This window comes from Lissotriton vulgaris, chromosome 2_1 (assembly GCF_964263255.1).
Source record: "Lissotriton vulgaris chromosome 2_1, aLisVul1.2, whole genome shotgun sequence".
Classification (NCBI taxonomy): Eukaryota; Metazoa; Chordata; class Amphibia; order Caudata; family Salamandridae; genus Lissotriton; species Lissotriton vulgaris.
The window spans coordinates 960,805,421-960,832,118 of NC_141687.1; positions in this window are offsets into that span (position 1 = coordinate 960,805,421).

Genomic DNA, 26,698 nt, shown 5'->3' on the forward strand with positions numbered 1-26,698 from the left:
GACCCTCACGGTTGTGAGTGTTGTTGGGGGGGTGGTGAATGAGTCTTGGTTAGGGTGTTGGGATCCATTGGTATGGCGGGCCCTGGGTTCTCTGTTCTGAACCCGGGTCTCTCCATGCCGCGACAGATACTTCAATGTTTTCTGAGGTATTGGGGTGGGGGGAGCGGGGCGAGGGGGGAGGTTCGTCTGTTGCTGATGGTTGGGAGGGTCTGGGTCTGGGGGGGGGGGTTGCTGAGTGTTGGGGTTGGGAGGGTGGGACCACACGTGTGTATAACTCTTGATTTTGTTGCTTTGTGGGGTGCGCCGGGGTGGAGCGGAGGGCTGGAAACTGAACTCTGTGTTGATGATGGCTGATAATTTGACTATGCCTCCTCAAAAGACCCTGCGCGTCGTGACGTGGAATGTGAGGGGTATCTTGGACAAAATCAAGCGGGGGCCGTGCTGCGTTGGGGGAAGAGAGAGATGGTGGATGTGCTGCTGCTTCAAGAGACCCACATGCTGGGCTCCAAAGCCCTTAGCCTTCAAAGGTTCGGATTCCAGCAAGTGTACCATGCGGGCTTCACGAGGGGCTCGCGGGGGGTGGCTATCTTGGTACACCGCAGGGTGGCTTATGTGCATGAGAAGCAATAGATTGATCCTCAGGGCCGGTATATTTTCATCAAGGGCCTGTTGGGTACCGAACAAGTGGTTTTTGGTTGTGTATACGCCCCCCCCCCCTCTGCAATGGGCCCTGTCCGAGCGGCTGTTCGCGCTGTGGAATGAGATTCCAGAGGTACTGACCATGGTGGAGGCGATTGGAACGAGGTTATGGATGTGGGCTTGGATCGCCTGAGGCGGGTGCCTGTTGCATTGGACCCCCCCCCCGCTGCTGCCCCCACCAGACTGCGTGCGACTGTGAGTGGCCTGGGCTGGGTTGATGTGTGGCGACACTTTCATCCTGCTGCGCGTGAATTCACATATGTGTCGGCGGTGCATAGGTCCTTTTCGAGACTGGATTATCTGTTTGTGCCGGGTGCCTGTCTGAGTCGAGTCAGAGATGCTGTGATACTCCCCAGAGGATTGTCGGATCATTCCCCTGTCCTCGCTACCATGACCCTCCCCTCCAAGAGACAGCCGTTTCGCTGGCGGATGTCATCTTGGCAACTGCAGCGGCCCGAGTACGTGCACCACCTACGTGGTGCGATTGCTCATTACTGGCGCGAGAATCTAGTCGGAGATGTGGATGCAATGGTGGTGTGGGAGGCGCTGAAACCCACGCTTCGGGCGTTGATATAGCTTGGTGCGTGGCTGCTCGGCGAAAACATCGGGAGGCCATTGTGACCGCCGCGGCCCGCGTGGAGGAACTGGAGCAACGTGGTCGTCTTGGGGGCGACGAAGGCATTATGCGACAGCTCCTGCAAGCCCAACAGTCGTACGCCTCCGTCCTTTACGAGGAGGCCCGGCAGGCGTGACTCGCCACGCGCAGCAGGGTGTATCAATGGGGTGACAAGTCCTGTACTATGCTGCATAGGCTGTGTCAGGCGACCTTCCAGCCCCTGGTGTTGCTGGGTCTTACGGCGGAAGACGGCTCGGTTATGACCGACCCGGATCTGCTAGCGACTAGCTTTGTCCGTTATTACGAGACGCAATACGCTCCTCGTGATCACTTGGAGGTGAGCGAAATATCTGCATATCTAGACGACCTGCTACCGCAGGCCGTCCCCGATGAGACCAGAACCGCCCTGGACGCCCCGCTTACGGCTGAGGAATTCGGGGAAGCCCTTGGTCAACTAAATGCTGGAAAGGCGCCCGGCCCGAGTGGGTACCCAAGCGAATTCTATAGAAAGTTTCACGTCCAGTTGGGGCCCCACTATCGACGCGCCCTGGAGGCGGCGCGGGCTCAGGGAGAGCTGCCACCGGATTGGCGTCATGCCGAAATCGTGGTCTTCTTGAAGCCGGGCAGGGCACCGGACAGGCAAGACTCTTACAGGCCGATTTCCCTTCTTAACATCGAGGCCAAGATTCTGGCTAAGGCCTTGGCGAATCGCCTCTTGCCCCACATTGCTGACCTTGTCCACCCCGACCAGGCCGGATTCATGCCCCGCAGGGCCACCCGACATAATATCCGGCGGGCGCAGGCGGCGGTAGATGCTATGGGTACTAGAGATGAGCAGGCGGCACTCCTCCTGGCGGATATGGACCGAGCCTTTGATTCGGTGAGTTGGGCATACCTGTTCACGCTGTTGGCCCGCCTCAACCTGGGGCCGGTCTTCTTATCGTATGTTCGTCTCCTCTACACTAACGTAACGGCCTCGGTCCGTGTGGCGGGTGCTACCTCTGGGCGCTTCCGTATAGGTCGCGGTACTCGGCAGGGTTGCCCTCTGTCCCCGTACCTGTTTGCCCTTGCCATGGAACCCCTGGCGTCGCGGGTATGAGCAGATGCCCGATTGCGTGGCTTCATCTGGAATGAGGACTTGACGGATAGGATTGCACTGTACGCGGATGACGTCCTCCTCTTCCTTACTGACCTACGGCACTCGGGTCCCCCGGTTCTAGAGATTATGCGGGCTTTTGGCGAGATCTCAGGTCTTCATCTTAACCTGAATAAATCGACCCTGTGGATGCTGGGTGGCGGAGTGGTTGCCGACCCTTGGGCTGCTGAGTTGCGGTTGGCGACAAATGGCCTGAAATATCTGGGCGTTTTTCTCTCGGAGTCGCGGGTCGTGGCCTGGGCGCATGGAGTCTTGCCGGTGTGGGAACGGGTCCAGGCTGATGTTAAGACTTGGTCCAGAATGCCGCTCACTATCTTTGGGAGGTCGGCCATTTTCAAGATGGTGGCGCTTCCGCGGCTCCTATACCAAATCCAAAATTTCCCGCACCCCATCGGCCTGGAGTGGTTCCGTCAGGTTAATTCAGTGTTAGGCCGTTTCCTGTGGGATGGCGGCGCGGCCAGGGTGGCTTTGAGGACGTGCTTTCGGTCCACATACTGTGGTGGCCTGGCCACCTCGGACCTCCTCTCCTACTACCAAGCTTCCCAACTGCTCGTCCTTAATGAATGGTGGTATGGCGATAGAGGGGATCCGGCATATGCCCTGGAACGATCGCTCATGGGCGATCACACGCTCCACACCATCCTTTATTCGGCTCGCCTGCGCCGTGGGTTGCCTTCGGTCACCAGAGTGGTCTTTGCTGTGTGGCGACAGTCATTACGCCGCATGGGATGGTGGGGTAAATTGACGGCTGAGACGCCGTATGGCATAATGGTCTGCTCCCGGAGCTGGCGGCCCTGACCGGGTTTGAGGGTTGGGAAGCCATTGGGATTGCACAACTAGGCCAGGTCATGTCCGGCACCACCCTCAAATCCTTCGAGGAGCTCCGCGCGGAGTTCCAAATGCCTCAGTCCCAGTTCTTCCGCTACCTCCAGCTGCGACATGCCCTTACCCCGAGCATCGCCGGTCTCGACTCCTTGCCGGAGTTTAGCCCAATCGAGGCTAAAGTATTTATGGGAGACCTGGGGGACAGGAAAGTCTCTAGGATTTACCAGACGCTTGTTATCCACTGCTCCTCCACCCTGCACTCTCTTCGGGAGGTGTGGGAAGTGGACGTGGGCCCCCTTGATGAAGACGATTGGAGGGAGGCGCTGGAATCCCCACGTGGAACCGCCATTGCAGTCCGACTCCGGCTAATCCAATTTAAATACTTGCACCGCGCTTATTATACGCGTGAATGACTGTGGAAGGCTGGTTTGATTGCATCCCCGGAATTCTTGCGCTGTGGGGTGGTGCCTGGCTTCTTGATGCATACTGTATGGTCGTGTGGCCGGCTGACTGGGTTCTGGAGGGGTGTGTGGAGTTGCCTGGCTCTGGTCCTGGGCTGGGACCTTCCTCGTACCCACAGGCTGGGCCTACTGCATATTATGGAAGGGATTGGAGGTAACATATATAAACGCCACCTGTTGCTCCTGGGGCTGGTCGTGGCTAAGCGGGACCTTGCCCGGGCGTGGAAGTCAGTGAGGGCTCCCCCCCTGTCTGCATGGAAGGCTGGGCTGGATTATTTCATGGGTCTGGAGAGGCCGATCTTTGAGGCGAGGGGCTGCCCGCGCAAACACTACAAAATCTGGAAGCGTTGGGCCGACTACCGTGGTCTGTCTCTGGACCCCCCGGCGGAGCAAGAGGAGGACATTTGATCACAGAGACAATTGTGGCCCGAAGCGGCAACGCCCTGGTGGCGCTTCACCTGCTTATTTTTCTTAATTGCTTTCTATACACGTGTGGTAGGGGGGGTTGGGGGGGGTGTTCGGAGTGGGGGGGGTAGAGTTGTGGGTTAGGGTGGGCTGCTGGGGTGTTTCTATACTGAGCCTATTTTGAATCTGCTCTATCATTTGCTGCCTATGCCATTGCTGAATTGATATTGTCGTGGTGATCTTCGAGTGTGGAGACGCCACGTTTTTTGATGCTCAATTGCTCAATAAAATTGGTTGTGAAAAAAAAAAAACAAGCATGTGCAATGCAATAAGTCTCGCATTACTGAAAGTTTGAACGTTAGGCGTTGCAAATGCTGATGTTCATTAGATTTTTTTTGTCAAAAAATATCCCAGCATTAGCTTAAGTAATGTAAGAAAATCCACATAGCAAGGAAAGGGTGCTGTACCACAGGCAGTTTCCAGGTGTCCCTGTGCAAATGGAAAAGGACTTCTAATAGCCACATAAGGTACAGCACCCTTAACGCAATTATACAAACAAAATGATTGCAGCTGAGAATGCGTTTATTTGTTTTTATTGGAAGTGACATACTAAATAAACAACAATGGTTCATTTTGAAAATGGAAGCTAACAAAAATCTCACTTCCAATAAAAACAAATGGAAACGTATGCTCAGTTGCAAGTTTTCTCTTTATAGTTGCATTAACGGTGCAGTAACTTATGAGGCTAATAGAGACCCCATTTTTCTTTTATTACTTATGCAACTGCTGGGACATAAATATATATATTTTTTACAGAAAAATATATAAGAAACATTATCATTTGCAATGCCAATAGCTTAAACTTTCTCTAATGCAAGACATTTTCATTGCAAATGCCTATTAATATATGACAGAGGTTTTTGTTTAGTCCTTAGATGCATGGCCACAAGATCCTCCTCCCCAAAAACACCTAAATCATTGGTGTATTACTCTTTCACGTTCGCTGTAGACATGATGAATACAAGCAGAATCTGTACTGCAAAATTAAACACTTCGAAAAGAAGTTTGTTATTTTTGCAAAAATATATTTTAGTCCGTTTAATGTAAATTAGATTTAAAAGTCCTTGTACTCAGATTGTGTGGAAAGATGCAGAGATTCCATCTCTGCAATTTCCTGTTACATGGGAAAAAAGAAACATGTTGCCATAAACATCTCCTTTCTTCTGATCACTTTTTCTTTAAAAAAAAATCATATCAGTAGAAGGAAAAGCCAGTTTTCATTTTACATTTTTAAAGTGCAGATGTAATGATGCTCAGTGGCCTGCCTTTTACTTTAGCTACTGACTCTGGCTGGAGACATTGTGATATTACAACTCAAATGTAATAACTTAGCAGGTACATCACTTCTTTATTACTAGTGACTGGAGACATCACAGTTTGACCATAGGAAGGAAGTTATAGACAGAATTTTATACAAAGAATTCAGGCTCAGATGTATAATATCATACGACCTCAATGTGGTCCACTTCTGGTATTGCACTACCCTATGGTTGACCAACTCTGATATCAAGTTACCTCACTGCAGACCAGCTCTGCTATCATGCCACCTCATTGCTATGATAGTTTGTTATCTTGCTGCCGCTATAACTTTTAGGGGTGGGCGGTAGACTGCGCTCTGCTTGCGGAGTTTGCAGAGTTTTTCCCAAGCAAGGAATTTTGCAAAAACGTCACCAACTGTGACATGTTGGCGAGCGAAAAAAAATGAGCGCTAGACTGCCTCTTGAGATTTCTCAACATTGGCGGTCACGGCAGGCCACTACCGCTCACTTAAAAAAATGTTTGCCGCTCATGCTGCAAAAGATGCAGCTTGAGAAGAAAAACTATTCAAGCGGCAAAAAAAGTAGAATCCTCTGGTGCGCTATGTAGTGCCATTCGCGCTGATCTTACATTGCAGTTCAAACTCCCGACACTATAAATCAGCGCAAGCAGCACGAAGGACCAGAATTCCACCACTTGTGAAACTCCGCGGAATCTCCTGGAGCGTTTAGATAACTCCATGGAATTCCGTGGAGTAAAATTCCGTGAGTATCGCCCACCCAAAATAACTTCCCTTTGCCACTCTTTTGAGCTGTTAATTGCCTAATTTTCCCTAATAGAACTGAGGGTGAATATAAAGCTCTATGGCCTCCTGATCTGTTCTACTGACAATAGGGGTGTGTGGATTATAAGTTCACAAGGTATTGCATGGTGCATTACTTAAAGTGCTCAGCATGACTTCCATTAGCTCCCATTGGTAATTTCTAAAGAAGAAGAATTTGGGCCAAGTTAGTTTATAGACTGAGTATCACTTCTGATTTGGTCTATGTCAGATCAACCTTCTCTGAGTTTGCTGCTTCAACTAACCACATTCACTCTCATGCTTCCTAGTACTTAACTTCAGCATGTTATCTCTTTTCAGAGTTGTTTAATATAGCGTGATAGAAAACAAACAACCCATAGATGAGACTGCAAACTTTAGACAAGGTGGGTTGTCTTGTGCGGGGTGGGCTGACGTGGGTGAACAACTACCAAACAACTCCCTTAATGAGCATATACCTTTCTTTTATATTTTTGTACAAATATTGCCTCTTCTGTTTGATGAAAGTACACAGCATCCAATTTGAAATGTGTGATTCTGCTATATCATTGGACCCTTTAATACATGTGAAAACATCTAGTGAACAACTCTTCATAAGTTAATACATCGCATCATTGTAGGGAACATCTTAGAATAGGTATAAGTAAAGTTACAAGTCCAAAACTACGCCTTACTTTTTCTTCACAAGTATAGCAAACTTATCCTGCTTCCATTTCAACTTGTGGAAGGCACCATGCATGGTACATTTCCTGATGTTATTTTTAATTTCATCCTTACTCTGCCAAAGTTGTACAGAATTCTAGTACATTGTTTGATCTTTCAAGGTGTTTGTAAACAAGTGTGTCTTTGAGGATCTCCTGAAGGGCAAGAAGTCCTCCTTACCATGATCTTGCCATGGTGGTGCATTCCGACAAAGCAGGTTAGACCCTCAGACAGCCTCAGAAGTGACGTCAGATAGTGTTAGAATTGGGGGTCTCTGGTTGGTGCAGGTATGTACTTGCGACAAGCAGGGACCCTCTCCTCTAAGTCAGGGCAAAGGATTACTCTCAGGAAATAACCCCTGCTCACCCTCTAGGTAGTGTGGCGCAAGCAGTCAAGGCTAATCTCTGGAGTACATACGGTTAAGCATTTGAAGCATCCCCCACAATGACCATCAACCCACCACACAGAGACACAAAACTGTATATCCTTTATATATAACTTTCAAGCAGGCTTCAAAAATACAGTCATTAGGCTTTAGGATGTGTCTCAGTACCGTTTAAAATAGGCCACAGTTCTTTAAAGACAAAATTCAGTTCTTTTAGGCAAGTTCCTGTAAGGTACGGTGCTTACTAGCGCTTCTGTGCACTTCGTAGCGCTCTGGTACGCTTCTTACTGCTTTAATAATGGTGCCCCACTAATCCTCATGCTTCTCACATGAGCAAGCGTACAGTGCGGCTGATACCAATGGGAGGAACGAGACGTACAGTTTGTTTAGAACAATGCGAGGCGTACGAGGCCTTCCAAGCACAAGCGCACAGTTCGAGGGGCACAGGTGGGAGCGTACAGCCTTCAGTCCATGCGAAGCGTACCCAGTGTACGCGGCGTACAATCCCTCTCAATGAAGGCCCACCGTTCTCAGCGTACACTCTAGGTTTTCAAAAATGATTAAAAAAAGGGGGTGGTGATGAACAGAGTGTCTGAATTAAGCAGACCACTCTTACCCAGTCCAAAGATCAGGGCTTGATCCATCACCGTTTTTTAGCTCACTGCACCATCCCAGCTCAGAACTTGGCTATATGCAAATTAGTCTGACCCTGACCCAGTGCATCATGGGAACAGGGCAGACCAAACTACCAAGCCAATTCTTATACTGGGAAGGAAACAAGCTACCGGGGACCGGTTTCTGGCATTTCAGCCGTCTTCGGCCCGGCTTGCTTGAATCCTGATGGTGCAATGAGCTAGGGACTCACATCTGAGTATACCCTTCCACGCTTATGGTGGACAAAAATGATTCAAAAAAGGGGGTGGTGATGAACAGAGTGTCTGAATTAAGCAGACCACTCTTACCCAGTCCAAAGATCAGGGCTTGATCCATCACCGTTTTTTAGCTCACTGCACCATCCCAGCTCAGAACTTGGCTATATGCAAATTAGTCTGACCCTGACCCAGTGCATCATGGGAACAGGGCAGACCAAACTACCAAGCCAATTCTTATACTGGGAAGGAAACAAGCTACCGGGGACCGGTTTCTGGCATTTCAGCCGTCTTCAAAGCAGCAGTACGATGCACACAGTTCTTAGGAATGCAGCCGTACGCGGCATATTGCTTACAGTACCTTGATTTCACTTTCAGGTTCGGGGCGGACGGCTCTATGCTGCGGTCTGACGTTGCGGTGCCTTCCTGGAGGGCAGGGTGGCACGGAGGCCACAGGGTCGCTTCTCCGTTGGTTGGCGGTGCTTCGGGGGACACAGGCTCACAAGTGTAGAGTCCTGGGGTCCTAGAGAGGTGGGGGCGGCTTGGGGGTGAATCCTGCGGCGTTCTCTCAGAGGGGGGGTGAGCTCCGGTGCAGGCAGTCTTTGTGGTGTGTTCCACGGCTCGGGGGCCACAAGTTCACGTTACTTGTACCAGCCTGTCCGTTCTTGCGGTGCGGCTTCGGGCTTGTAGCAGCAGCTCACGGTGCTTGGGCCAGACGGGGCAGGCCTTTGCGGTGCGAGTTGCATCACAGGTGTCCAGGAGTCGCGTTGCTCAGCGGGTGGAATGCACAGGCTCTGAGTGCGGGACAGCTTCCCTGTCGCACTCGGCCTCCAGGGTCAGCGCTGAAAGGGCTGGTCACACCAGCAGCAGCTTCTTTCTTCAGGGGGTAAGCGCCCAATGTTCCTGGGGTGCAGTTCAGGGGGCAAGTTCACAAGCAAGCTCTTGGAGATCTTTGTAGCAGAATGCACCAGTTGAATAAAATAAAGTCTTTCTCAGTCTTTGTCTCCTCTCCTTCTTGCAGCAAGGCACCCACCACAGGCCAGTCTCTCAGGCTAGAGACAGTAGTCCTCCATGCAGCTTTCCCAGGTCCTTCTCTTCAGGCAGAGTTTCTTCTTAGCGCAAACAGGATCTGATTTCTTAGGAGCAGGGCTCCTACTTTTATAGGACATTTCTTTTGTTCTTGCAGGCCAGGGGGTCCTTTGCCTCATCCAGTCAGTCTCTGAGCACTTTATTTTGCAGGCTCTGGTTTCTCCTTTCAGGGTGCAGAGCAGGGACATCATACTCTCCTCAGGAGGTGGAGCCAGCATTGTGATGACAAGTACAGCCAGGAGCACTCTGTTGACAGTCTTCCCTCTTCCTGGGCCAGGTGCAGGGCAGAGTCATCAGTCGCTCCCCAGGGGCGGAGCCAGCATTGTGGTGGCAGAGCACAGCCCTATTCAGAGTCAAGGGGCACTCCCTCCACCCATCCTGGTGTAATCCCCCTATTCACCACCTGTCATCCCTAGCCCTGTCACTCACAGAACCCAGACAGCAGATACACATAAGAGCAGAGGCGGGCTGAAATAGTTGGACAAGCATATGCTAACTTTCTAAAAGTAAGTCTGATGGGACACTTCACTCCTGCGCCCGTCTGTCGCACTGCGATTGGGGGAAATCATTCCTGTATGTAACTTTTCTTAAGTAATCAATTTCTTCTAGTTATCTTTTTTAATCCAAATTTTGACTCACATATCTTATTTAATTACATCACTGCGGAGACATCATGTTTGTGCATTGAATTGTTTATTCATCATTTTCAAATACCATACGTTGCCATTCTAGGCTTCTACGAGGGCATGCGAGGACAAACATGTTTCAACACTGTTTCAATGACATCAACGTACTCCCAATGCATTTCGAATTATAAAATTCTTCGTCAGGGGTTTAACTGCAAATAAAGTGAAAGAAACAGATAAGCTGGCTGCTCGAAATTACGCTTAATTCTAACTGATTATTTTTTAACTAATACTTTAAAATCTGCCCTCAACCATACTCAAATCCAACCTTCAAGTGATTACACATCTCGTGGCTCTCCCTCCGTGTTCAAAACCCTCCCCTCTCCTAAGTTGACAATCGGCATTTAGTTCAATGCATTCAGTGCGGCATAACTCACTCCCTGCTGTGCAATTCCCGTTAAATTCTGAACCACCCTTCTCTTTCCAAAAGTAGCATTTGCAAACACAGGATATTAAAATAAACTTTACTAAACGAAGTATTTTATTATTCTGAGTTCAGGCATACTAAACTTGACTTTCTACCATGTTCCCTGAGCCTGCTGGGATTATAGAGTGTAATAATTCCAGCAGTCCATTCTGGCCTATGAGAACAGGTAGCCTTACAATAGTGAAAAACGAAAATGGATGTAATTCACTATTAGGACATGCCACACACATCAGGGCTTGTCCTACCTTATGCTTATAATGCACCCTGCCCATGGGCCTACCATAGGGGTGACTAATATGAAGTTAGGGGCTGGCAAGTGTGTGCACTTGCCCAGCCAGCATGACAGTACTAGACTGCAACCAGGTTCTGCAGTGGCAGACCTTAGACATATTTTACTAGGCCGCTTCTGTGGGTGGCACAACCAGTGCTGCAAGCCCACTAGCACTATTGGTATTTACAAGCCCTGGCACTCCTGGTGCACTTTACTGGGGACTGACAGTAAATCCAAAGAGCCAATCATGGAAATCAATTACAGGTACACTTTACAGTAGGGAGAGCATATGCACTTTAGGACTCGCCAGCAGTGGTAAAGTGCCCAAAGTCATTAAACCAACAATAACAGGTCAGCGAGAATATTGGAGGAAGGCAAAAAGTTCAGGGATGACCCTGCCAAGAGGGCCAAGTCCAACAGATAGGTAGACTTTAAGTCTTGGCTCAAGATAGGGGGCTGTTATTGGAGCATAAGACAAAAAAGGATCTGTTTCCCAGTGATTCTTGCTATCATGTGAAAGTGAAAAAATAACATGAAAATGAAGAAAGTGATGCAATGTCAAGATATAGATAAATGTTTACTTTCAGTGTTTTGAGTCAGTGCTTATGATGGCTATTGGATAGTGGGTTATTGGTAAGGGTGCACATGCACCCACTACTAGTAGTGAGGCTACCAACATGGTACAGGGTCCAGTAAAGGTCTTGGTAAATTATCCCCTTGTTCAACCCTTGGTAGCTGACAACAAGCAGTCAGGCCTAAGCTAGGAGACAGGAGTGTAAAACATTCAACATCAATACATCAAATGAATATGAAACATACACAATGAAAATTCTACACCAATTTATAAAAATTGGAAATATTTGTATAAACAAATGGACACCAAAACAACAAAAATCCAACTTAGGGAACCACTTTATAGTGCTCAAAAACATATAGCACCATGCTGAGGCATCTGGTCACGCTTAAGCAGGACAAAGTTAAAGTTTGAGGCCAAACGTGATGGAGCCCTGGTCTGATGAACTAAGCAGGAGTCCCTGGTCAAAATTGTACCATCTCTCTTAGAAACATTTCTGCAGCTTTTATTTCTGGCGTTGCTTGACCCTCCACAGCAGGCCATAAATTTAGGAGGGTTTGCCGGCTTGACTTTCCATGAGGTCCCCACCAAATCCTGGAAGTTCAGAGCTCTGGAGCTTTTAGTGGGACAAACCTAAAATCCTGGCTGGGCTGTGGGATAAGGTAGGCAGCATGACTTTCGACATCAGGTCGGTCACCTCATAGAGCTTTTTCACAAAAGTTCTCCAAACGTCACGAGGTGCTTCCTGAATGTATCCTTGTACATTCCAAGTGTCCAAAACACCAATCTAAAGGTCTAGAATCTCCCAGATAGTCTCTGGGATGTCTGGACTACAATTCCCACATTGCACATGTCAAATCCTTAAAAGTCCAATGGACACACTCCAGGATGGAGACTCTTGGTGGAGATGATTCAAATGGGCTCTGTTAACCTGTAGCTTCCAGGGAATCCACTCCTTAATCCTTCTTGAAGCAAGGCACAGTTGCCAGGGTTGTATTCCCAGATTGTACAGCAGGTGCAATCATTCAGAGTGCAGGCCTTTGGGTGCAAATACTGATTGCAGCAAGGAAGTCCTTTTCCTTGTAGTTTCAGGCAGCAAATCAGAGAGGCTATACAGCTCTCACAAATGTATTGAGTATCCTGGGGTGACAGGCAGGGGGGTCTATGTCCATTGAGATGCTGGGTGTCATCCAAAGTGTGGCATTGTCTTGTCCCACAAAGCACTGCACTTCCAAAATTCAACATGGGTGATTTCGCTCCAGAAGAGTAAGAGCTAGCTAAACACATTGTGCCTCATTTCCATTAGCTCTCCTCCCCCTACCTCTGCAAATTCCTGTCCCAAACCTGTCATCTGGCTGGATCACAAGATGTGGGGGCGGGTTTGCCTGTCATTCCTTAGTGATCTGCTCCCTCTTTGACTTCAATTTGGTGTACCCAGCCCTCTGCAGGACCCATCCTCCTCAGCTTCAGAACTTTCTCCATCATTTGCTTCGGCCGGACCACTTATCACCTAATCAAACCAGCCTGGCTATCCCTGTTAAGGCTGACAAATCAGCATGGACAACTAGAAGGCTGAATTTTGGTTTACAGAAGAGAAAGTTCTATAACTTCTCTTCTGTACTAGTTGTGATGCATTCAATAGTGGCAAGTTGTTGACTTTATCAATACCAATCTTTTATGTCATTGAATGACATTTACTCCTTTCCTAGCAATGGTTATACCCAAATAAGCGTTAACCTATGGAGCTAAGTATCTGTAACGGGGAACACAAAATGGGCATTTCCTGCTTCACCAGGGCATAAAGAACATATTTGATAAAGTTCCTGCTTATAGTTACATTGTCCCCACCCCTGGGACATCTAGGGGAGACCTTGGAGGTGCCTAACATGTAGAAAAGATGGTAGATTATCACTTTTAGAGTGCCCAAACCACTAAAGGTCAGTTTGTTCAAAAGTTGCAGAGCCAGGCTGCCTTTAAAATAATAGCAGGCACTCAGCAGTGCACACCTGCAAGGGCAGGAAATCTGCTGGGCCTCTAAATGCCCTAATATATACTAGAGACTTATAAGTAGTTTGAACCCCCTAGACCTGTTATATCATAGGGACGTATAGGGTCTGCCAATACCAATTGGGAGAATTTACTTTTAAAGAGAATCTGCAAGGCCGGACTGCCTTTAAAAGGTCAATAGGCACCCAGCAGTGCACATATGCAAGTGCAGAAAATCTGCTGGTCCTCTTAATCTCAATTCTGTATTATATACTAAGGACATATAGGCAGATTGCACCCCCTGGCCTAATTACCTCCTAGGGGTTTATAGGTTCTGTCATTGCCAATTGTAAGTGTACCCTATTACATGTACCTTTTTAAACATAGCTCTGGCCCTGGGTCTGGTTAGCAGAGCCAGGGTACCGTCAGAGTCAGTTAAAACCAGTATAATTCATCAAAAAATGGGGTGAACATGGAAAAAGGATGACTTTCTAACATGGCCAAAGAGGTTGGCATGGTTAGGATTACAGTGGGAGCTGAATGTATGGGTTCACAATAAGAGATGCCTTAGTCTAGCATCAGATAGAGAGACTTACCAAAAGGCTGTGGTCTCTGAAATGGCATGTATTTATTTATTTATTCATAAGGAGTATAGCCTGTCACACATCATGTCTAAAAATGTCTAAACAAATTTGAAGGGGCACTGCCTTTACACTGTTGAATTATTCTGGGCTTTTGCTTGGAATCTTTGAAGTTGAGCTTCACAGTCTAAATCTTGCCTACCTGCTGCTTCTGTCTTTCTCCAGGGGTGAAACCAGTCGATAAACTGCTGAAGGCATTATGTGGTGTAAGGTGTGCATGGATAGTGTTATTTTTGAATTATTAAATACAACTCCAGAAACCTTTAGAAAACTGAATGCCTTTAGAAAGCTGATGCTCAGATCCATGTTATTGATGAAGAACTCAGAGCAGTTCCATTCATTCCAGATGCATTCGCTTTTATTTTGCGGATGAGCAATATACAAATGAAGGTAAAGGGATACTTTTTAACTGAACTCTAATAGTGTAAATATTTGCAACCATAGGTTAAGATTTGACTAAAATAGTAGGAACCGAAGAAAAGGACGGGTGGCATCAAAACTAAATAGAGCTTTAAATCTTTAGAGCAATATTAATATTGACCCTTTATAACCAACTATCAGATTTGCCTCTTGGCCATAATATCCCAGCTCCCAATGAAATGCTGAACTTGCTGATCTAATTTACTGGATCACCCCTAGCTTTCTTCTCCCCTTATGCCTACTCGCAAACCAGTCAATAATTCAAGATGGGGAGCCCTTTGGTCTGCATTCATAAGATAGAAAGCCTTGAGTGCAAGTCTCAAAATGGCCGCTTCTTCGGCATCTGGCCGTGCGAGGGGAGTAGGATGGAGTATAGGACGCGCACACCATAAATAAAGTCTGTCTGAGTGACTCTAGGACCTAGTACGTCTTCACGTGCCTGTAAGGTGTTTTGTGATAACCCCCAACAATGATGAATCGGAACAATTTGCAACAGTGTTGCCTGTGAGACCTGTAGCAGAGCTTAATAAGGCTCAACGACTAAGACACAATGCAAAATCATGCTTGCTCATCCTTCCTGAACTCCATTCAATAATCTCACCGGCTCAAAGAACAGATAAAGTTGATTAGTGTTTGGGATCTTATTTAATGCCATTAGAACTGTGCCAATATCGCCCCGCACCCTTCAACTGCAATATTATCCCCGCCCCCACCCTTTGGACTTCTCCAATGTCGTATTTATTGATCTTGCGTAGAGAGCAGAGGTTTCCTAATTGTTTCGATCTTGCATAGAGAGAAGAGGGTTCCTAATTATATATTTAAATATGTGTTGTCTTTAGTCGGAATTGCAAATTAAATCCATTAATAAAAGGTATAATTCTTCTTGATGGCAGCGAGCAGCGCAGCAATTCCTTAGTACTCAGCTGGAGAAGATGCATAGCTGTATTTAAAGTCACTTATGAGCCGTAAGCGCGTATCGTAGGCCGTACATCATATAGAGCCAGCGGCGAGGAGGCTCCTGCACAGCCAGGAGGGTTAGTCAGCCCAGAATGAGGTTTTCGTGTGCAGCCCAAAATAGCACTGTGCGGCTAACCTTGTAATTGTGCTGTAGAAGATGACCATGGGAAATTAAGCTTTGCACATTACAGTGCACAGGGGCATGGCATGTGGTTGGAAAGTCTTGTGTGGCTCTGCATCACCAGTTCAACACTTTCCAGCACTACATTATTCCTGTGCAAATATATAACTTTACCAGCCAGGGGGGAGGGAAGGAGTAGAGAAATGTTTCCCCTTTGTGAAGACAGGCTAAGATGTCCTGCCTGAATCGCTGAAGAGGGGTGTCCCTCCCACGGGCTCATGGGGTGGGACTTCCTGCAGTGAGCAAGCATTGGTGCATGAATGCTGAGGAATTTGTTCCAGGGCAGTGCTGGAAACTAGTGGGATCCAGCCCTCTCCCGGTTCCAGCAGCTATTTTTGGACTGGATCTCAGATCTGTCCAACCCATTTTGTCCTGGTGCCATTTACCGACTGCAGGAAAAAATTCTGTAGGGCCCACACAATTTTAGCAATCCATTCGGCGCTGCAACCTGCAAGCAATGATGGGTCTTTCTTATCTTTACTTGCAGCTGGGCCCAAAACAAAGGCCTGATTTAAAGGCTCATGGCCCTCCATTTGTTTGAGCACCTTCCTGGCTGGCAGCCATCTGGAGTTTACACCTAGACTTCAATGAAAGGACACAGAGGCGCACAGTTTATTATCACCTTACAAGTACTTAAGCAAAACTATTATTTGGATTCAGGTATTAAAATGTGTTCAACTGCCTATGTAGGAAATGTGTTTTCACTATTAGCCTGTATCCATCTGTATGAGTAAATACCAAATATTTAAATGGCCCCTACAATTTCTTTTATTTTAATCTTTTATAGGGCTCAGCCTAGAGTTGGGTGTCAGAGCACTTTACATCACACACACATTGGCACAACAAACCATGCAAGTGTGAACATCAATGTATATGAAAGGTTACATAAGACAGTGAGGATTATAAAATGTAGGAGTCACGTATCAGCCATAATTGCAGACAATATGGTCGGGAGAAACACAAAGTTTCTGATTGCCTGTACTTACAACACTTTATTACTATCCAAAGAAACCCTTCTTTGCAGTCTTAGAATAACAACAGAGTGAGAATATTAGGATCTAAACCAGTGACTTACAGTTTGCATGCAGCTCCTTGATGCAAGTAAAATGATCTTGTGCTATAGTAGAAGGCTTACAAAATATGAACTGGAAATACCGTCAAAATCTCACCGTCAAACGCAGTTGCCCACTTACCTATCTCAATAAAATACCAATCTCTGATCTGCATGTTAGACGATGTGCTTGGCAGCAAGTACATTAACCCTCTATGTTACTCAATGAGTCAAAACTGTGACTGGGCAAAACAAAGAACTCTCTCAGAACTGGGTTAACCCATGGAGCCGAGGTCTTACAATTTTTGTTGCCATAAGCGTAATGACCCCTGCCTGACAAAAATCTCTAGAACTTGGTACTCCTCATCCTTGACTACCATAAACGCCCCAATTCCCAGAGCAAACAACTTTTACAGTGGAGGAAATAATATTAAGCAGTGTTTAGCAAACCAAAGGTCTGTGGGTGACTATTGTTCAGTGTCAGTGGCTTTCCACATTGTTCAAACAAAAAGTCTCCAAAAAGAATTTTCCAAAAATGCACAATGGTACATAATTGTTCACAAACAAAATGTAATTTGACAGTTTTTATTTGGATGATAACACCTTTCTGAACAAATGTGATGGGTCTGCCTGTTTTTTTCCAGTGAGATGGTCAATGTTTCATTGCACATCATTAGTCCCAGTTTAACGCCCAAATATAGCAATAAGCAACAAATAGGTGTCCAGTCCAGCTTTACAAATGGCCTTCTACTGCGCTACAACACGTGTCACTACTTTTTAGTTGCTTTAAATTTTATGAGCTATAAACAAATCTTTTTTTGTTAAAATCAGCAGATTATGCAGCAGATGATAGATTATATCGCAAACACTGCAAATCTATAATTATGTGAAATTCACAATGGCTGCACAGTTGCATAGTTCCAGTCGCTCTGGTAACGATCGCCATAATACATGGGCTGCAACCTAAGTGCACTGCATCTGAGGAGTACCATACTATAGTTCATTGGATGATGATGGCTTGGCTTTAACAGCTGCATGGAACTGGAGGTTGCTGACCATCTGTCATCATAATCAAAACATACCATTTGCAATCAGGATGATGACCTGTAAGGTCCAAGTAAGAGACTCTCTTCAATTCCAGGGGAGTGAGTGGTCCCCTAAGCTTCTTTCACACTGTTTTCCTGAAAAGTTTTTTATTTTCAACATTATGAAAACAGATTCTTCTATATTAGTTTGCTGCTTTTGTTGAACTTCAGTCATGTTTGGGCAGGGGGGCTGAAGGGCCTTGAGAGCCTGAGCGTGGGGTTTTGGGTTAAAGTTGTGGCTAATATCAAAATATTCTCTAAATTGTTTAGGTCTTTCACCATCAGGCAGCTACATACAAAATAACACAGAGCCTAAATGAAAGATAAATAAAAAACTTGTTACTCAATGGGAAATGGCTATAGTACATTAAGAAATCTCTAATAGTTAATGTACTTCAAAGGTCTGTGTGCAACCAGAGAGCTATAGAATTAAATCATGGTTGGTGCAGTGGAAAATAGTGATTTGTGTATTTTTAGTGCTACGAGGACACAGCCTGTGCGAGAAAGCACTATAGATATGTAAGTCATTATTTTATACTGGCATTACACACAGTATAAGATAGGCTGCTACAAAATGTGCAAAAAGTTTTATGATAAAATGGTGCATCCAAAATATAGATTTTAGTAATACCCAGACCGTACGTAATACAATTTCTTTTACAAAGCCTTACGTTCAACATTTACTCGGGCATAGTAAATGCTATGTAAATACACTTACAAGTATGCACTTCACAGCTCAGTTATTAACTCTGCACTACCACTCAAAAATAATAAATCTTTGTCATCATAAAGTTTCCAGTGATTCGATCAATTAAAGCTAGTACCGGCTCCCAAGCATCCTGTACGTTTGCGGATTACCCCTTACATGTGCAGATTACCTTGTAGGGCACATTTGCATTTCTTTCAAGCAAGCAGGCACCCTGGGATGAAAGCTTGTTTAGCTGTCTGACCAGCTTCGGATTCACACCACAGGATGCTCCCTGAATGACACTAACAGCTGAAGCATTTTAACTATCGAAATTAACAGACCCTGGACAGTTGTCTTTTTCAAAAATTAAGAGCAAACATTTTGGATTCCAGGCAGAAGTGAGGATGGGGAATGTGCGCCTCCCTTCCCATGACTCCATAGCCCCCCCTAGGGGTCACTCCCCACAGATTGAAGGCCTCTGCAATAGAGTTACCTTACCACTATTGTTTATAACCCCTTTAAAATTGCTTGGCACACAATAATCTCTGCAGCAGGTGACTTAACCCTGTAAGATATTTTAACATGTACATTCTTTGTGACTAATTAGGTAATCTGGAACAGAGTTACTGTCACACATGTCCTTGTTGCCAATTTCATCTACAGCATATTTGTTTAAAATAAATGTATACGTTGACTGTCAGGCTCTGCTTTTCAAGCTCTGCCCGTCGTGATGGAACCCATTTTCCACTGTCACACTTTAGCCCCCAAGTAAGTGTTCCCAGATTAATTTTTTCCAACACCAGCACTGTTCCAGGGTTTAGTCTTCGTAATATAAATAGTTTCGCTATATTCACTAGTGGAATGGCAGCCTCACTCAGACAAATTATCCTACAAATATTTCCTGCATGGTTCCTGTGGGACTGCTTTTTAATGTAAAATGGCAGCTGAGGATTGGTGTCAGCCTGCCCGCAGCATTGAACGGCAAATACAAGGTTTCCTGCTATCCACAGGGCCCCTTTATCACCACCAGCGAGACTGGCAATTTTTCTTTTAACTATGCATAGTTCCAAGACTCTTGTATTTTCTAATTTGTACACTCCTACGCTGGAAACCCTGTTTAACTTCCCAGCTCCCGCTCTAACTATTTAAAAGACAGCAGGCAGGATATTTTATTGATCATTATGCACCATCTATAGCCTTAGTGTTATGTTTTCAAACTCTCCATAGCCTAGGACCTCTTACCCCTTTCTTTTCAACCCTCTATGCCTTGGTACTCACAATGCCTCTATCACCTGATCAACCAATGCCAACACAGTGCTGATTCACAATGTCAATCATATTTTCACTTTAACTTTCTCCCACTAATTGTCTTACCCCTCTAGTGTTGTAGCTATACTTACAATAAGTCCCAAGAGCAGGCAATCTTCATTGTAAGAATATTTAGTGTGCAGTGCTATATTTATCAATCTATTTAAAAGTTTTGTAAAGCACTGCTTGTCAGCTTCCAGATACCCCAGAGTGCATAAAGAGGCATAGAAAATGTAGGTTCCGACAATGAGGGCAAGTAGCCATGCCAGATAATCACCAGTCCCAACATCTGTTCTGTGCGGATTTTATTTGTAAGAGGAACAGATGATGAACGGAATGCTGAACAAATCAAACATTCACCCCCAGCCACAGATCTGGATTAAATCCATCGTTTTTTTTTTGCTTGCCACGCCATTCCAGTTTGGACCCAGCCATATGCAAATCAGTCTTGACTCTGCTCTCCATCGGTACATTCCAGACCGAACTGGCAGGCCAAGCCCTCCCTTATTTGTAAGCAGTTCTTATTAGTTCTATTTTCTGGAGTTTCCTGAATTACTTGTGGTCTGACCCATTTCTCAGGTGAGGGTTCAGGGTGTTTTGAAGACTAGCCCTCCAGTAAAACAAGCACATGACGTATTAAAGTGAAACAGCAAAGTTACTCACGCCACAAACGGCAGCTTGAACCAAACAAGGAAAGTCGGGTGGGATGAACGAACTTAGCAAGAGGCACAAAAGAAATTGATTCTAAGTTTGTGAGTGCAGGGTTAAGAGCCATTGCACACACTACGAGCTGCCCCTGAAATTGTTTGTCCTCCTGAAATTTGGTGTATAATGTTTGAGCAATGTCCTTCTACTGTTCAGCATCCGCCTCGGACTGCCAGCACATTTGTTCCACAGACAATAACCATATTTGCTGATATTAGCAGCTTTATGGAATGTAGCTCTGAAAAACCAAAGGGTGCTGCAGCAGCCATCTTGAAAGTGACCTTGCAGTCCAGGTTGCTTAAGCAGCCATCTTGGCTCTGAGGCCAAAGGGGGCACAACAGATATACTGAATGTGACTTTATAAACCATTGACTGCCACAGCAACCATTTTGAACGTGTCTCAGAAGATAATAGGCTGCTACAGCCGCCATCTTAAATGTGACACTGAAGTCATACAGCCAGATTCATGAAGCATTTTTGCGGGCGCAAACGGTGCGAATCGCAGAATTCGGCCGTTTGCGCCCGCAAAAATTGCATTAGAAATTCATCATTGGGTCATGTACTCGCAAATTGAGAAATCGCAAAAAATTGCGATTTTTCAAATTGCGATCACATTTAAGGAATCTCAATTTGAGATTCCTTAAATGATATTCATGACCCAATATAAAATTGCGAATTCGCTATTTTTGGACGCAATTTACCGCGAGGTCAAACCTCGCGGTAAATTGCGAAAACAGAAAAATGCATTTAAATGCATTTTTCTGAGTTGCATGTTACACACACACATGTCCTTTGGACATGTGTGTGTGCAACACCTGTGTCACATTTCATTTGAGGGGTGCTACAGGGTGTCCTATGGACACCCCTGGCACCCTTCAAATCGCAATCTTATTTGCGATTAGCTAATTGCTAATCGCAAATAAGGAATACTCCCCATTCATTCCTATGGGCCTTTTGGCCCATAGGAATGAATGGCGAGTTATTCCTTATTTGCGATTAGCAATTTGCTAATCGCAAATTAGGAATCAGTAGGAATCGCATTTTATTATGCGATTCCTACATGAATGCCGTTTTGCGAGTCCTTAATAGCGAATCGCTATGATTCGCTATTAGGGGCTCGCAAAACGGCCCGTTGATGAATCAGGCGGATAGAGTGCTAAAGCAGCCATTTTCAGCATCTCTCTGAAGGCCCGAGAAATCTTCGGCAGATTGTGTATTTTGGGCTGATGTATAGTATGAAAAGAGGGACTCATCTCAGAAGTAATTGATTTATCATCACTAAAACGACGAAAAACGATCAGTTGGAGTTACATGTGGTAGTGCTTTTGTGGTAAGAACCAGATAGAGGACATAAAACGACACTGCGGCTTCTACTCTCTTTAAAAATGTCAGCAGATTGTATTTTGGGTATTAATCATCTTCGAATTGTGCAAAAACATCAGTCACCCAGAGACCTAAAGGAGCCGAATTAGGGTCCCTTAGTCTTATTATTTCCAAAGGATGTTGAGGAAAGCAGCCTCACTTGGTGTTTCCATGGTAATGTTATCCTTCCAAAAAAAAAGATTGAAAGGATTTTACTTTGCTAATTTGCTACTGTTTGACCATGTATTTATTTAGCGCTTAATGCTGTGGGTTGGTCTGATTCGAACCAATTTTGTCAGATGAGGGAACTGAGGACCAGTGAGATAAAATTATTTATTCAGGACCACACAGTGAGAGCAAGAGGGAAGCCAGGATTAGAACTTGGTTCTCCTGGTTCCCTGTTTGACAATTTAACCACAATATATCTTCTCTTGTGTAAGACAGTTATTGAAGCATAAAGTGGCACTGTGTTGTCATGGTGATGCCTAATGTCACTGTTAGCTATTCAAGTCTGTGATGCTAGTGTTGCCTGGTAACATGTGATACTGTGGTGATGTAATCTCCACTGTTTGTTGATTATTGATAAGAGATGATATCGTCTATTGAGACGTGGTTTCACTGTAAGTAATTTAGGAATTTTATTTCACCTACACGAGAGCACCTTTTGTAAAAAATCACTGTCACAAATGTGATGTGAGTGTCGAATGTTGTGCCCCTTCACTGGCCAAAGGACCATATTTCACTGTTTCGTGAGCTCATCATTAACTTTGACGTGACATCATTGCGGACTATAAAGTTGTGACCTGTAGCATTCCCGCAAGAGGGTTCTCCACCTTCATTTAATTATATATTTAAGTCACTTCCTAATATTCTGTACAATACCAAGGTGGGTTGCCACACCTACATACAAGCTGGACTTTTCTTTTCTTTAGTCATGGGAAATGTAGGAGCAGAGTAACTTGCACTTTGACCTCGTACAACCATTGCAAAGCAGCCTATACGTGTCCACATTGATGCTGCATGTCTTTGCAGCTGATGTGCCAAAGTTGAGTGAACTGTGAAAAAACAAACGAAACCTACTGGCGTAAGATGGCCGCCAGTCAGACTTGTACACCTAGAACAATTTCCCAAATTTGTCGTGATGCACTCGTCGTTAAAGCTGCAGTGGCGGCTCCTCAGCTATAACTTTGAGTTATTATCATTTTATGTTTCCTTTGCGGGTGGGCGGGGCTGCTGTGCTCACGGAGCAGGGCAGGGGAGGAGTGGTTTGCCCACTCCTAATTGTGCAATTACTCTTTGCCCACTCCTAAGTGTGCAATGACAGTTTAGTCGGCCCTCTCGGGCCACCCAAACGAGTCATGCGAACTTACCCCGTTCTCCATACAGGCTGCATTACAGCCTGCGTGGAGAACAAGCTCAGGCCCCAATCCCTGGTTGAGCGTAGAACCAGGATGCTAAAAAAAATAACAACGCTGCATTGTAGCGCTGTGATTGGTATGGGGAGCCTGGGTGCTTACCAATCACAACACTGCATTGCAGAGTTGTGATTGGTCAGGGGAGCCTGGCTGTTCTTCCTGGATTCCTGTCCCACAAGGAAAGCAGGAGCAAGGAGCAGAGATGCAGCGGCAGGACGCGGTGGTAGGACGTGGCGGCAAGGTGAGTGTGTAATTTAAAAAACAAAAATTTGCTTTACATTGCTCTACCTTGCACCTCTCCTCACCCTCCCATCCTCTCCACCACTGTATAGCCATGGGAGCCCAACTTAACGCCAACCTATGCGGAAGAGGTAGCAGAAAAGAGCCAGGCTTCTCATCCCTTTCCCAGGTACGTGCAGCCTAGGATGGGGAGAACAAGAGCAACAACTGGGAGAAGCACAAGTGGAGCAAGCAAAGCCAAATTCCTGCAGAAGGTTACAAACTGGCTTTCCTAAAACATTTTTTTGAAAAAGAGGTTGCATAGCATAAAGTGCAGATTGGATCTTTTGCTTGTCCCCCTTTACAATAACATTTCTGTCCATTGATTCGCGGATTTGTTTTCCATGCAGCAGTGACGGGCCAAAAGACTTGTTTACAGCACAGGTTTTGAACACTTGCAGAGGCACCTTATGAGATCTGTCACCTTGTGTAACTTAAAAGTAGGGGGGCAGCACCTCCGTTAAGGTGGAGCAGCGTCGCCCCACTGCTCTCAGAGCAGGAAATATAAAATGATAATAACATCGTTATTATCATTTTATTTTGCGTAGGTTTCGGGCTGGGTTAGGGCAGGGGTGCACAGGGCTGGTAGCACTTGGGGAGGAGTGGTTTGAACACTTGAAGTGTGCATGACTTTTTGGCCAGCCGTCTTGGGACGGGTAAACAGTCATGCACACTTTGCATTTTCCCCACCGGGCTGTAAAGCACAGACTGGGGATGAACATGCACAGGCTCCCTGTCCCTGTGTGAGCGCCGAAAGACGGCGCTCAGACCAGTCACAATGCTGCATTGGAGCATCGGGATTGGCTTAGGGATACTTGTGTGCTTCCTGCCTCTGCCGAAGCTGAGGAGAAGGAAACATGAAGGTGGAGAGACGGTCACAGTGGCCAAAGGGGTAGTTTGTTTTTGTATTTCCTCTAACGCCCTGCCCTCCACCCCGTTCCCTGCCAGCAGCACAAATGTAAAATTGTACATACTCCACTCTGAGAATGAGGTCATGCCCTAGGGCTCGCATTTCACTCCCCCTTAGTGATACGAAGTTAGAAGGTAGAGATGCAAACTTGCGAGAAGTGACACTGCTGCCCTGGGACTTCTACAGGCCTGCCATAGTGGAGTGCCCTGGCTCCCGTAGTTCGGTCTTCGGCAGCAGAAAACAACGTTTACAAGTAGGAGATGTCTTTTCTGGACCACAGAATAACATGATAAATCATTCTACGACTGAATTCAATATTTGATAAAAAGCAGTATAACCCCTTCCATGCTTATGACAAGCTCAGCTCGTCATGAGGCACAGTGGAGCTGTGCTTATGACCTGCTGAGCTCGTCCATGCCTGGCTAATTCCCCGCCTGTGCGGGCGTTCTATTGGAGTGGGCGGAGTCCTGACGAGCCCAGCTCGTCATGTGCACAGCTCCACTTTGCAGCATGACGAGCTGGGCACGTCACAAGCACTGCTGCGCCACGCGCGGCCTCCCCCCGCACCACAGGGGAATTAGCCCCGCGTGGAAGGGGTTATTTAAAAGAAATCATTGGCCAACAAAGATATCTGAGGGACAGATAATAGAAGTACCGAAACTATGGAAATATTTTGTGAGCTGTGGGAGCCAATGCTGAACGTGCAATTGGGCACATGCATCAAGTTAAGGAATTGCAATTCCTTAATAGCGATTTTTAAGAAATCGCTATATATGAATAGCAATTCTTTATGCATGTAGGAATCTCAAATAAATAGCGATGCCTACACATTCCCTAATAGCGAATCAAAATTCCCTTTCATTCCTATGACCCTAGAGTCCCATAGGAATGAATGGGAAACCATTCGCAATTTGCGATTATCACATATGGAATAGCAAATTCCAAATGCAAGTGCAAGGGTGCAAGGGGGCCTTAGGCCCCCCTGATGCACCCCCAAAATAGGTAAGTGTGCACATGTGGCGCACACACATGCCCTATGGGCATTTGTATGTGCCACATGGCACTTTGAAAAATGCAAATACCTAGTTTGCGAAGGCATTTTGGTTTGATGCATTGGAAATAGTTTTTTACCGATTCGGCGAATCGGTCAGTTTGGGGTTGGTGAAAAGCGTGATGCATGTGCCCAAAGTGCTTGTATGCAGGTTGGCTTGTTCTACGTCGGGACTGTACTGATTACCCTATTGATTTGAATGAAAGATGAGGGCACACATCTGTGACATAAGAGCATGTCATAGCTTACTGTTCTGCTACTGCTACTAAAAATGTATTAATTTAATAAAATGTATGGTTGGACCAGAAAGCAGAGTTATCCAAACAGGAGTGCGCCGGAATCTGCCAGACAGTGTGCAGTAGAGAGGTGACTTTTCAAAACTTACCGAAAACGAAAGGCTCCCTAACAAGTACATAAAAGGTAACCATTTCCTTATCAGCCAGTCCCAGAGACCTGATAAATGGTATGATTGCATTGACAGGGAGAGTGTGTGCTCTGTTCACAAACATGGTTTGACGGTAATGGAGTGCATGTATATCCGTTTCATGATAGACAATATAAAGTCAGACATTTCTTCTATCACTTCAATAATATCACTTAGCTGGAGACCCTTGGGTTGTCTGTCTGTCTTGCTTGTATTTAATTTCTCGACCAGCGGCAAGTTAAATGTACAGCTGAAGTCTTGGATATTACTCTCATAGAATTGTTCACAATTAGTTTTGCAGAGATGAGTGTGACACATTTCTTCAAAGAGTTCTTTATAATGAAATAACTAGTAGAGCAAAAAACTGTGAACAAGCGTGGTATTGGAGAAGCATCAGTTGGGTTGGCACATTCTGGCCTTTTAACGTGGTGTAGATGGATTACTTGGCATGATGACTTGCCTCTTCCACGTCATTGACTCCCCTGTAATATTTCCCCTTGGCCTTTCTCTCCCCCTTCCTCTTTCCCATGCTTCTCGTATTCCATGGTCTCCCCTCTTTGTTTTCCTCTTTATTCTCTTTTACTTGTCCACACCTTTTGTTCCCTCTGACACCTTTGAAATCTCTATAACGTGTTCCCTCTTCTGCCCCTCCCATGTTCCTCCCTCCCCTTCAGCTTGGTAACTTTCTGCCTTCTTTTACCTAGTCCTACCCCCATATTACTATGACACTGCCCTCTTTTCTTTCATCAATTCTTTTTATTTTATATCTTTTCTCCAAGTTTTCATTTCCTTTCCTCTCTACTTTGCCAGAGCTGTCTCTTTAGTGCCATCAACTCCACGCTCTATTTCTGCCACTTCTTGTCTCTGTCACTTTTCGCCATCTTACTTGTCTTGACCCTCATTATTATCAATGTATTTTATTCTGCCTACAAT